Source organism: Balearica regulorum, chromosome 8 (genome assembly GCF_011004875.1).
Source record: "Balearica regulorum gibbericeps isolate bBalReg1 chromosome 8, bBalReg1.pri, whole genome shotgun sequence".
NCBI classification, from domain to species: Eukaryota; Metazoa; Chordata; class Aves; order Gruiformes; family Gruidae; genus Balearica; species Balearica regulorum.
In genome coordinates this window covers 15,164,682-15,178,481 of record NC_046191.1, presented here as the reverse complement: position 1 = coordinate 15,178,481, position 13,800 = coordinate 15,164,682, and the positions used below count along the sequence as shown (strand labels likewise).

General features: G+C 37.1%; 1 protein-coding gene across 1 annotated transcript in view; it reads right to left on the bottom strand.

The window, feature by feature from the left end:
- The window catches only part of ADGRL2 (adhesion G protein-coupled receptor L2), a 394,446-nt gene that overhangs the window by 174,430 nt on the left and 206,216 nt on the right, over positions 1-13,800 (bottom strand). Inside the window, exon 3 of the mRNA XM_075759768.1 lies at positions 5,334-5,375. The gene's annotated coding sequence lies outside the window, so the exon portion shown is untranslated. The remainder of the gene's footprint in view (positions 1-5,333; positions 5,376-13,800) is intronic.

Genomic DNA, 13,800 nt, shown 5'->3' with positions numbered 1-13,800 from the left:
CTGCTGAAACACTTTCTTTTACTACAACCCACAAAACTCAGGTGGTGAATAAAAAGTGTCTCACAAATGAAAACTACACTCAGCCACCATTAGCTCACACTCAGATTGTTTTTCTTAGACAGTAGAAGCTTAAAAAAATGCTTTTTCTCTTACAACTTGTCCTAGTTTTTGGCTGGGATAGAGTTAATTTTCACAAGAAACTGGGAGGGGACACAGCCGGGACAGCTGACCCAAACTAGCCAAAGGGATATTCCATACCATATGATGTCATGCTCAGTATATAAGGGGGCAGCTGACCAGGGATGAGGGGCTGCTGCTCGGGGACGGGCTGGGAATTGGGTTCTGGGCAATGAACAAATTGCATTGTGTATCATCTGCTTTGTATATTCTTTTATTAGTACTGTTGTTGTTATTTTCCTCTTCCTTTGCTGCCCTGTTAAACTGTCCTTATCCCAACTGTGAGTTTTGCCTTTTTTTTTTCCACTTCTTCTCCCCATCCCACCAGGGGGATGGAGGAGTGAGCGAGCAGCTGCGTGGTGCTTAGTTGCCAGCTGGGGTAAACCACAACACAACTATAAAGAAAACTGTTGATTGATAAGGCAAACTGTTAAAACAGATAACTGTTTTATTTTATTTTTTTTAATGTTAATCCTTGATTTCAGACAAAGAAATACTCTGAACCAGAGGTTCAGCCTTGTTAATTATTTCATGTTACAGTCAATAAATTAAGCAATCTTTATCCATGCTTGGTGTTAGTGAAGGATGCTCACCTGGTGAAGGAACATGTGCTGCCACATTGGATTCTGTCACAAAATTTGGTCCTAATCCAAAGTATGCCCAAATCTGTATTAGAAAACAGATCCTCACTGCTCATATTTACATCTACTTCCCTTTTCTCTAAAAGGAAATGTCTCAATTTACTATATTGTCTACTGTACATAGTCTATAATATATTCTTATTATACCCATCTCACTATATTCTATATTGCATATTACATATTACATATTATCTATTCCCTATTTGTATTATATTGCCAAAGAATCTTTAAGTGTTGGGTGAATAGAATCATTATTTTTTAATTGTGTATTTTTTATAGATAAGCTTGTTGATACATTGGTAAGGTTTATTAATACTTGTGTTAAGTTTGTCTTGAAATTAGTATATGGTAGAGATACATGTCTTTTTAAAATCTTTCTTGCAACATCTTGTGCTCACCACCTCTTTTCAAGTTCTGCTTTTGAGTGATCATTTTATATGTATTTAAATCACATTTTGATTTTCTGTAGACACAGTTACTATATAACATACACCCTTGCTAGTTCTGTTAACATGTTTTCTCTGTTACTTCAAAGAACGAGACAAATCCACAGCTAATCTGTAGGATGATAGTGACCAGGGCAGTCTGTGTATATGATTATTAAAGGATTCACATCAGGACTGATACTGGACAACATGCAGAGCAAATGGCAAACCCAACCCCAAGAACTTCTGTAGCGCTAACTCCTTTTGAGGTTGCACAAGGTTTACTTTTCAGTCATGGTGTTGCTCAAATGTCATGGGAATGGGGGGTGGAGGGTTAGGAACCAATGCCAAACCCAACAGAAATCTCCCAAGCTGAAGCCCAGCAAACCACCGCAGTTTCAGCACGTGTGCCAGAACGGGTCTAGAGGGCCACTGCACCCTGTATCTGCCTGCAGCTACAACCCACCAAAAAGGTGCTGGATGGATTTAGGTCTGGGAAATCTGTCATTTGACAGAGGCAAAAATATTTGTGACTAGATACTGGCTAGGGATTGGGTTGGTGATTTCACACCAGCTAGGAGCAGACGTTGTGCAGGCAATGTGGAGCTGCCCAGGTGGCGGGCAGGGCAGGCATTTGAGCCTTGTCCTCTGCAGCTCCCTGCAGCCAGCTTCATCAGGGTGGCCTTCAGGAGGAAGACTGCACTCTCCAAAGACTTCTTTGTCATAGTTCATCTTCCTTTTATTTTATTCTAATAATTCAGTATGGTGCCGATAAGCTGTTCAGAAACAGATAAAATGATACGTATTTTTTCACTTCAGCTCATGTCTCTTCTTCCTGTGCTCCATACAATTATTTTGTAGCACATGAGGAAAAATGTTTATGTTCTGTCTAATTCAGTCTAAATAAAATGTTAGAAGGTGACAATCTCTTTAAACATTACTGATCATTACTTACAAAACTATATTTTAAAATTGTGAAAACAAATGCTTTGACCTTGTGAGCTATGGAAATATTTAAAAAACAAATCTGCTATGCTTTTTTGGCTAATAGTTGTGATTTGCATAGTTGAACCTTGAATGCAGTCATAAATAGCTACAGAATCTAGCTTGGCATAATGCCCAGCAATGTTAGGGTGCCAGACAAAAAATCGGGTCAACCACTTACCAAGTAAGTCATTCTGTCTCAACAAGGTGATGTCTAACAAAGAAGCTACAAGGCTGAAGACAGATAACATATTCAGCTGCTGTTCAGAAAGACAAGAACTTTTCATTTATCAGGATAATCTACTACTTGTAATCAGTACACCGAGTGAACTCCCTCTTGTAAAAAAGAGAAAAGCCCATCAATTGTTTTTGCTAATTAAGATGAATATTATTCCTGTGAAATGAACCAAAAAGTTCTGTGTAACCAGAATCCCAAAAGAGATCTATAATCTAAAAGAATAATTGCACAGAGTTTTAATTGAGAGGAAAGTGAGAACTACTTTTTGTCGTCTTCAGTTTTTAGCTGTGATGGTCTTCCATGTATGTTAGCGGGTCTTTTATATTCTCAGTTTATCTAACATGATTTGCCATATATTGAAAGTCATGGAATTAAAATTTCGTGACAAAATGGTTATATATTTAATTAAATGCTACCACTAAATGTTACATATTTAGGAATAATTTGAGATAACAGATCATGCATTAACACACATAGAAAAAAGTCCATTTTAAGATGAAAGTCTAGATGTTGTGACTGTTCATAGTAATGTGTATTTAATCTTTATTCATTAAGCACAGCTAGAGTTAGAAATGAGAAGGAAAGTGTATTTTCTTAAAGTGATATTAATTATATTCAACAATTTATTTTCTTCTGTGATATTTATCTTGGTTTTAGGATTAAAAAAGCCTTGCAACATTGAAAGGGAGTAATATGAGGAAGCTCAGTTTCCTAGTCCTTAAACAAAAGACACCCAACTTGAAAATATATTTATATTTGAATTACTATTTGCATAAAGGAAATCCATAATCAGCAGAGTAACCCTGTATTCCCGAGGAAGTCAGGGAAAATTCATTGAGGTGTACATGGTTATACATATAAAAATTAATTTTCCCCAAAATAATCTATTACTGTCTTTGTTGTAGTAACCCTTAAGGTCCAAGCCTTTGTCCTATCTTCTTCGCTTATAGTGTAAATCACACAGTTGGCCTCAAAATAAAAATAATTATAATTTCACTTAACATGCAAATTATAAATTACCTCAAATCAGGATACTGGCTGAATACATTTGTTTTCATGAAAAATGAAATGTTGTGTCTCTCTTCTGCCCTTCCCCCAAGCCTTCTTCACAAGATCAGCCTCAGGCTAAAATGGTTTTAATTAGACTAAAGCTGCTGGTAAACACTTACCTTTGACAATATTATTGCCTAATGAACATTGCAGAAAAGGGTGTATGCAGTGCAAGTGTCTGTCCGTGGCTGCAACCTGCATACGATCCTTGTGCCAAGTACCTACTGCTAATAGGCAAATATACACAAAAGAGACAGGCCCTTTGACGGTTTAATCCCAAACATACTTACCTGTCACATAGTTAATATTTTTGATTAAAAATTACTCTTGAGTTCTTCTTGAACATTTTTATGTTTGTGGATGAAGGAGGTTAAATGTAGTTCTCATGCCTGTTTGGACTGTTCTTTATTTTTTAACTTTTTTTCCTCCCATAGTTCAACATGACTTTTCCCTCTCTTTAATCACAGATACGCCCCTAAAGGATCCTCAACCCTGATACTTCAGAAATACCTCCTGTTGCAGTCAGGTAAAAATACATTACAGACTTTGCCAGAGCAGACCTCACTGTTGCTATCAGATGACCAGATCTACAGGTCAAACCCACATGTTTCAAAACAGCTTCACCTGCAGGTTTTACTTTCCTAGAAAAAAGTTTCAAAGAACAACTAACCTTCCATGTTCATCAGAAATCAAGTCATCATTCTTAACGCTCATCAGAAAACTTGTATTTTGCTATTGGTTTTCTTGAACACAGGCAACTTTGATATTGTTTCTATCAAAGACCACAAAAAATCAGTCCCACGTATTTTAAATCTATCATTGTTTTAAGCTCTTACACATTGAAGTTTATGAATAATCTCCTTTTTTAAAGGGTCTTGAGTTCCTTTTGGGATTAGATGGAAGATCTTTCAAGTGTAACACTAAGAAGCAGTCACATTTCAAGTCAGAATTTGTGCTCCGATGGGATATTTTTCGAGTAATATTTCTTTCCACTTTAACAGTAGTTTCACTTCATGATGGTTTTAGGTTGATTTCAGACTACATTTTTATGTAGTGGGAAAGATTTTTTTTTTTTTGTAAAGTGAATGCCCAAGACCTGTTGGAAAGCATTTCTCCGTAGCGACGTACTCATAGGATTCGGTACAGTTTGCTCAGAAGTGTTATTTTAGGATGACCTTTACACATACAGTATGATGAATTTTTCTTTTTATTTGATTGTAAAGATGTTATGATCGAGGGGCAAAATAAATATTGCCTTTTTCAGCCATAAAAAAAAAGAACGACAAATGAAACCATCTTTTTTAAACAACATGATAGCTTGCAGAAGTGATGTCTACGTTTGGAAACTACATATTTTTAAATTCACAGATACAGCAAAGCCCTAGTGAAACATAAATAAAGATCAATTTTATACAATTCAAATAGTAATGCATGCTATGGAACTCGCCCTTTCTCAGCCTAAAGAGGAGAGATATTTATGTTCTTCACTGATAGAACAATGTGTTTATGTTTATGGGAATTTATACATTATAATAAATTGTTAAGAAAAATTAAAAGTTGAGCATTCTGGCGTCAGCAGCGTTTCTAACAAGGATGTTAAATCCTAACTTATTTTCTTTTGAATAATTAGCATACTGTTCTGCAAATCTTTTCCAGGTAGCTTACAGGATTTGAATATTCAAATATTTTCAGCTGTATAAGCCATATAATTATGAAATTGTACAGTACAGTTATTTCTCAAGCAATTTGGCAATCTTTTCTTACAAGAATTTACCTTATGTTCTTTGTTATCAGAAACAGAAATAGCTTTCTGCTTACCATTCTGGAAAAGATGGAATTCATCATTCTGCCATAAAGACCCTAGAAAGCAAAGAAAATGTTATTAGTTATTATACTCTTATCTGCAGGGATTCTAGCTGCCAAATAATGCATCAGCATCAAAACAAAAAATGAAAATATGTGTTCAAATCATAGATCAATAGTTTAATGCAGTTCTGAGTATATATTACATGTACTTAGCAGGTACTGGATTAGAAAAAGCACAGGCTATTGTGCATATCTGTATTTAGAACTGCATGCCAGCTGGAATTTATCTGCGTAGTGTTCATAAAATACAGACATAGGATCTTGGCATCCAGCTTGTGATTGTGCTTTTGAAAATAAAACCGTGGGCTTGCTGTCACTCTGCTATGGAGTGGGAGAAAGCAGCATGCGCGTAAAGGGTTAAGATGAGAAGAGACAATTGTCAATGAAGTGTTAAAGATTTTCTTCTTTCTTCAGTGAGAAATTTGTATTATGATTTTTTAAAAAAATCTTTTCATGGATATTAAAATAATTAATCAGCCTTTGCCTTTTGCTTTAGAAAAATATTGCTCATGGGTTGTAAGTTTGCAATGGTTCGAGTTGGGGTACTGAGGAAGTGCTAAGTACACCACACACCTCATCAGCATGCTTTAACTGTGATGTGGAAATGAAAGCACGGTGACTAGTTAACTCTCTTTTCTCCCTTCTTTTCTATTATCCCTTTCAGTCTGTTTTATACCTGACATGGTAGCTATTCTGTTTTCTTTAGAAAGAAATGAATCGCTGCTACCAGTTCCTTCAACTAAAGGCTGAGCAGAGAGTGATCACTCAATCTCTACACAGAGAGGATTTTAACTTTTCTATAACATCTTGTGCTATATGTCCCAATTGTGCAGTTCGAGAATAAAAAGTTCTCAGGACAATAGGCTAAATTCCGCAATCATTTCTCACACAGAATACAACTTTACTCCTGCTGAAGTGGCCAGGGTTAGGTACGGAACCAGCCTATCATCTGTCTCGTACATAGTTTTGAGAGGTAAAACAGTTTTATGCCAAAGAAAGGACAACACTTAAACCCCACTTGTTATTCTCAACTATTTTCATTCTTTGAGAAAACTAAATCCTAAAGGAAACATGCAATGGAGAGAATTAAGGAATTCAATTAAAAATTATGTTTAGAAAATGTTACTATAACCAAGAGATACAGTCACAAACCACTTAGAAAAAAAATGGTGATCTCTAGGTAGGGCTATTAGCTTTAAAGAGGAAAACTAAAAAACTAAAATAAATGATAGATTGATTCCAGGTTCTCACCATGACTGCATATACTGCTGGATGAAATACAGGTATTTACAGGTAAGGGAGTGTCCAGATAGAGAAGAATTCCCCGGTACAGTACAGCAGTTATTTCCGTTCAAGGAGTTTACCCTGGGCAAAAAGGGAGTTTCCAGGGTGTTCAGTGCTGCAGAAATTCAGACTTAATCTAGGTTGCAGCACAGCACAAGATATAGGGAGCCTGGATAAAGCTAATGTAAATTAGAACAGTCCCTGAGGGCTGCTCTAATTTATGTGGAGATTCATTGGCCTGTATCCAGCCTTGAATCTGAGCATCTACAGAGATGGCTTAAAGCCACTTTTGCTCCATTCTTTGTGGGCTACATCTTCTGTATGGTGCTTCATGTGAGATTATGAAATGCAGGAAAATAGGGTCCCCCTCAGCCAAAGAAACAGCATTTCACGTAAGCTTCAAACAAACCTTTGAACATCCATTTCAGTCGGGCCAAGTTCCCACAAACCACTGGCTTCTGCGTCCTTCCCAGGGATCTTTGCTCCTCAGCCCTCACAGTTTGCAAACCGTGCTGTTTGGGTGAGGTAATCATTAATCCACTGACTGTTCAGGACTGTTGCATAAAAAATCCATTCATTCCAGCAAAGTAGTAGTTGCCTTTCCTCCACACAGCTTTTGAGTCCCCTTGCCACAAAGCCATCATAATTTTTTTCCAAAGCTATTTGTAAACCAATAAAGTATCACCATTTCATGAATGAACAAAAGTTCTCATTGACTTCAAAAGGAATTACATTCACAAAAGGGTATATTTTGCCTCTAGTTTTTAACTGCTTAATTACTAAGATTCCACACATGACTTTCAATGTTGTAAGATAGGAACTGAAAACTGTGGGCCTGTCGCCTACCTATCAGCCATGTATGCAGGCCTTCCGACCCGGACAACACAAGTTGTTCCATACTTTCACACGAGTATCCCTCTGAAGTCACTGCAGGAATGTTTGTGCTTAAAGTTAAGTGTATGTCTTAATGTTCTGCTAAATCATGGCTTAAATCCTTACATGGATTCAGATGAGCAAAGCAGCTGAAAGTAAACTAAGTTTAGTGTGACAGCTAATGCATGAGTTCTTTCTGGACACAAATAATTTTTAATAACAGGTTATTTGCTGGTATACAGAATACAGAATTATTATTTTAGAAGTGAGTCAAGGCTTCTCCTAGATTTTGCTTTCACTAGTCGAAATAAATAATCTAAGTGGATGTGAGTATGACCAACCAGTTCTCAAATTTTGTTTAAGAAATGCTAACAACTTGTTTATTTCCTCTTTCAAAATCAGATTTGTCTATTAATGTTGCAGCTACTTTCAGTGCCTCTGACACTGGCATTGCAAATGTAAAAAAAAAAAAAAACCAACTTACTCAGTTCTGTAATTCCTGTTTGCTCACTACAGTTTCTGAATCAATAAACAAAATTGCCTATTTTTAATCGCTAGCTCCTGAAGAGGGCAGCACGTTCTAGATATTATTGAACTGTAAGCTTTGAGATGACAGCCCAGGCTTTACTGTACTGCACACAGAGGAAGGGGGGAATAAAAGCTTTCTAGATATTTTGTGTAGACAGTTCCCATGATACAATAAGTCAGCAGAAGTTCTAGGCTGTTACAGACCAAGGTCAAAACTGCATTTGATTATTAAAGAGAACATTCAAATTAGCTACCTGAAGCAATGCATTCAGAAAGAGAGCAACAAAACACCAGCAAGGAGTGCTTCCACGAGGAATATGTTTTATCTTTAACACTGTAGATAACTTTTCCTATTGGCAGTGCATTGACTATCAAAACTACTAAAGGGGTTAGATTTAATTATCTCACTTCTTTGCACATTTCATCTCAATTGCTATGGCAACATTCAGTTGCCTCAGCAGCAATGTACACTTTAATCAGATATTTCCTCACTCATTTCTCTGTGCACCACAGCAATGTAGTCAAATTTACAGCCAAACCCTGATGCATCTGATAACACCTCTCAGGAATTAATGGCTAGGTTTCCCCTGCCCCTCACCCACAGCCACAAATATTTCTAGAGAGTTTTGCACCCTGATGACAAAGGCTTTAGGAGATGAAAAGTGTGTATACTTTAAATCTTTCCTACTTCACTGATTTTATGTTATTTTCTGCCACCACTCCCTTTTTGCATGGCTTCTACTTCCTCGGGAACTCTTCCCATCAAGCTGTGGGCAGGTCTTCTGGTCCCTGCAGGAACTCTTTCAGGGCTGAGAACAGGAAACACAATAATCGGGCAGACAATACGGTTCCTCCCATATTCCACCCTGCCCTGAAAAGCTTTTTGTTTGATTACTCAACCCTGATTAAATGCTTCGTCAGAGTACATCATAGTTCTTTAAACTTCTTGGCCCAGAAATCAAGAACATAGGCTAAAATAAAAGTAATTAGGAGTGATGAGCAGATACTGGGGACTCCATGTTGAAATGCAGACAGTAATAAGAGTCAGGAAGCTAAAAGTACACGGGGGTTACTAAATTCAGGTTATGGGAAGTCTTGATATTGCTGCCATAAAATATCGTCTGGTTTGAAAACACGTCACCACCAAGGTGAAGTGGGAACAGAGATAAGTTCCTAATGGTGCCTAGCTTCTATGGTGAAAAACATGTTAGAAATGCATTAGATAGATTGAATTAGATTGGACTACAGTCAGACATATAGGAAAGAATTACAGACATAAGGCTTTAAAACATAATTCTGCAAATTGTCTTTAAATAATCAATTAGTTGGTTTTGCTTTTTTGCTTTAAAGAAAATACACTGCTTTTTGCTTCTACATGCATTTTTCATAGCTGTTCATCGGCTCACACGTAATAAACTATCACAGCTCATTTTCATACGGTCCCAGATTACTGCTGCCTTAAAGATTTTTGGAAACCCTGGATAAGTACAGATTTGACTTGGGCCATTGTTGTCCCAGAGAGGTATAATGGAGTCAGAGTCAGAGCCACTCTGCATCTTGTCAGTGATGACAAAGTCCCATCAGCCCCCCGGCCATGCAATATGAAGTCACTCTCTGTGGTTTATCTCCATGTGAGCCATAGCAGCTTTTCTAGAGGCTCCATAACTCAACATACTAAAAAACTGTAAAAGCTTTGACTTAGTAGGAAAAAACAGGAAAAAATCTGCCCAGTATGCTTTTCATACATGGCAAGGGATCTGATCGTGTATAACATGAAAGTCCATGTTACATGGGATGCCTCTTGAGGATCTGGGGAGACTTTTCCAGCTGAGTTGCTGAAGCCTAACATTTGTGGGCCCATGTCACATGACAGCACTGTCTCCTAATTCATCAGTGAAGTTGCTATATTTTTAGGGTTCTGAAGGAGAAGCTACACCTTACTGAATCTACAATGCTTTTTCACATCAGTACTTCTGAAGATGTACACATATACCCTTTGAAATCAATGTGTCTAACCTTATAAATGAAAACTATTTATGTTTGCAGGGCTGGTCCCAGTAGTTTAAAATAGGTATTTCCCTGCAGCTTTGTATATATAATATAAGCTTTATATCTAACTATACACTATAAGTTTTAATAATGTGTCCAAACAACATTTGTGCCATAGAGAATGCAAAGATCATTTAAAGTTCAGAGTTTGCAGTTCTGTACTAAAATTAAAATAAAAAAACCCTCCAAAACTTTGTATCTAAAAAAATCCAATATCCATGCATAGCTAAATATTACAAAATGCTTGTAGTATAACTTATTCCACTTAAACAATTCATTTAAAAGTGGTTTCATATAACATGGGAAGAGCTGTGCTGATTTCCACCAGCTGAGAATCCGGTGCATAGTCTATAATAATAATTTTATAGAGCTGAAATTATCTATGCCATATACAACTGGAAATCTATGTCAAACAATATATTCCTTGTTTTAATAGTTTATAAACTGGAGACTTTCGTAAAAGATATTGCAACCCCCCCCACAGAACAGTGCCTTGTCATTAGAGGATGCTTTTTTGGACCTTGTGGGATTTTACTGCAGTAGAGAAGAGAGGAAATTTGACTTTATTCTTTATGGGCTCAAAGACCATATGAGGAAAGATGCATGGAACAGAAATGATCAGAAAATATGGAAATGGACAGAGTTATTATATGTTCCTCAGTTCACATTCCTGTTTAATTTGTTAATTTTATGAATTTATGAAATATAACTGAGTTAAAGGCTGTTATATTTGGGATTATTTATGTACATTTCCAGTATAAATATTCCAGATCTGGAACATATTTTCCGATCCTTTTGATTCCTGTGTAGGATTGTATGAAAGACCTACCCAAGAAATGTTAGGAATAAATTACCTATACAAAAAAAGCAGAGTTATTAGAGATAAAGTATTTTAAACTTTATGAAGCACTTTACCTGTTTGTGCTCATTTGTAATAGTTGAAAGTTAAACATTTTCAAACAGTTTTTTGGTGAGGGTGTGCTTTCCGCAGGGTACAATAGAGTATAATACAATGTAATCTCTAAACTAAGGCATGCCAGGCAGTTCTATATGGGGGACACAGTTCTTACTAGGTTTCTTATCAGCAGTTTACAAATTTTTGCCATGGGTCGCCTTTAATTTTCAGTAATAGTTTTTCTCCTCCCCCTCTTTCATTCCTTCTCCAAGTAAGTTTTTCCTTAGTCTCTGTTTTAACCTAACACCACCCCTTCCCTCATTTTGAGTATAATAAACTACATTTTTTATAACCTCCAAAAGCTGACCCCAAAAGGGTCTCCTTTTGCCCCTGGCACCAGGAGAGCTCCTGGCATCCTCCCACTGCCCAGCACCACCCTGCTCTCTGAAGGCGCCTTCTCCAAGAGGTGCTGCGCTCCTGGCATCCATCACAGAGCCTCCTCCTGATCCACCAGAGAAGACATTTCCTTGGGAAAACCACCCGTTTCCCCTGACCCTGGCTCTTTGAAGCCTGAATGGCTTGCCTCAAGAAGAGGACATGGAGTCTGGCACCAGTAGCTGCTGCAGCTCCATTTTTCATATGGCTGCCAAAGAAGGGAGAAATTTGTGTGACAGAGAGACAGGGTAGCATGACAGGAAAATTCAAAAGCTGAGTAAAACTCTCCAGACTTTCATTTTTTTGATTCCCACTTCTAGGGCCTCAACACATTCTGCTTCTCCCTCTCCCCAGGGTGAAGACTCCCTGCTTGGTATATTGCTTGGAGCAATTTCTGCTCAGTTCTCTAACCGCTTAGTTTCAGCTACTCGAGTTTAAAGAACCTTTCTATAAAGCCTAATCAATACAGAGTCCATTTTCCTTGTTTATGCAAGTGACCATTATTTTTTTTTTTACAGCTTAACCAAGCTGGAGAGTGGGACTACTACAGAGGAGGCACTGCTCAGTTTTTATGTATGCTGTACACACACGCACACATACATACATATATGTATATACAGAATTTGTGTATGCTCTTCCTGTAGCCTTAATACTCCCTAAAGGTATTATTATGTTGTTAGACAAATTAAAATTAAACAAGAGGTAAAAGTGCACTTGAACCGAAAACTGTTAAAAAATGCCTACAGGCAAGACAAAAGTGAACAGCAGGAGTTTATCCAGCTGTGTGTGTCTAGGAGTTCCTCTGGGCCAACTGACTGTGCTCCCATTTCTGCTGCAGGAAATGCAATTTCAAAAAAAATTCATATAGGTGTTGTGACTTTCAAGCAAAATGACATGCACATTATTTTGTCTGCCTTTAAGATAAAAACAGAGGGGATTTCTGTCAAACTCATTAAGCTACAGGACTGAATGGAGAGGGATGGTGGGAATATGTAACAGAAAAGCCCAGAGTAAGTACTCTTACAAGAGTGAGACAGCGATCTACCCAGGTCAGAAATGTGATGGCAGGTGGTTTTGCTGACAAACACATCTAATAACATCTGGAATAGGTGGAGTATGTGAGATCAACTTTGACAACTTTTCTAAAAAAATCATCCTGATATAGTATTTCTAAAACTGAATGCAAAAGAGGCCTTTTTTGGACTGGGGAATTCAATGAAATCCCATAAAGAATATCTGAGATGTGCAGAACTGACATGATCAAAGGTCTGCATGTTGAGATCAAAGATGCAATCACAAAAAAACGTAGTGGAAGTATATGTTAAATGTATACTAAATTTGGATTTGAACACCATATTTTATGCAGGTGCAAATGTATGCACTCACTAGAGGTGAAGGTAAACGAACTGAATAGATCGTTTATCTTTGTAGGTAAAATGGTTAGGTTTACTACTGCCCTTCATTCAAACCTCAAAACAATGTATGTCACAGTGAAAGAATTTGCTGTGTAAACTATTACGTGTTTTGCACTAAGAAAAATGAGACTGCTCGATATCCCAGTCACATAATGAAATAAGGAACTGTAGTCTAACCAGTTAATTCAGTTATTTTCATGACAGTGTTATCCAACAGTTATCACCATGACAATGAATCTTTGTTGACTTAGAAGTGCTCAAAAATCAAAGAGCATTCGGACCTGGAGATGAGGATATGAAGACATGGTAGGAAGGAATATTAAAAATGTAATTCTGTCTCATTTTTACAATACTGTAATCCCAACGGTACCACTGGAAGTACTCCCAATTTGCACCAGGACAAAGAAAGCATCTCTTCCTCTGATTCTATGTACCTGGAAATTATATCTTACTAATGGCTATATTTATAGTCCCACTGCTATATAATTAAAGGAAATATGTGAAAATGAAAACAAAAGAAATATTAATGCATGCATCAGAATAATACAACAAATAGGGATGTGGCTTTCTCTTGGTGAAAACGGAAATTAATCTTCTCTTCTGCTTTGAGCACTTTGGCTCTAAGCTCAAGTCTTGTAATCTAATTGGTGCATCATGAATACTAAATGCAAGTAGCTGAGATTCATATAATTTTTTATTATATGAAACTAAACAATTTGTATATGTGAGACTATTTTTACTTCAGAATAGAGCCCTGTGAAACAAATCTAACCTTAAATTAAACAATAGCCTCAAAGACATTTGCCTTTCTAGGGCATTTCCATGCTTAAAAGCGCCAATGCAAAATGTACTGGTTTTGTTCAACAGATCTGCTCTTTGGACTAAATCCAGATTCCAAGTTATTGGGAGAGACTTTTACTTCTGGATCAGGCCCCTTGTG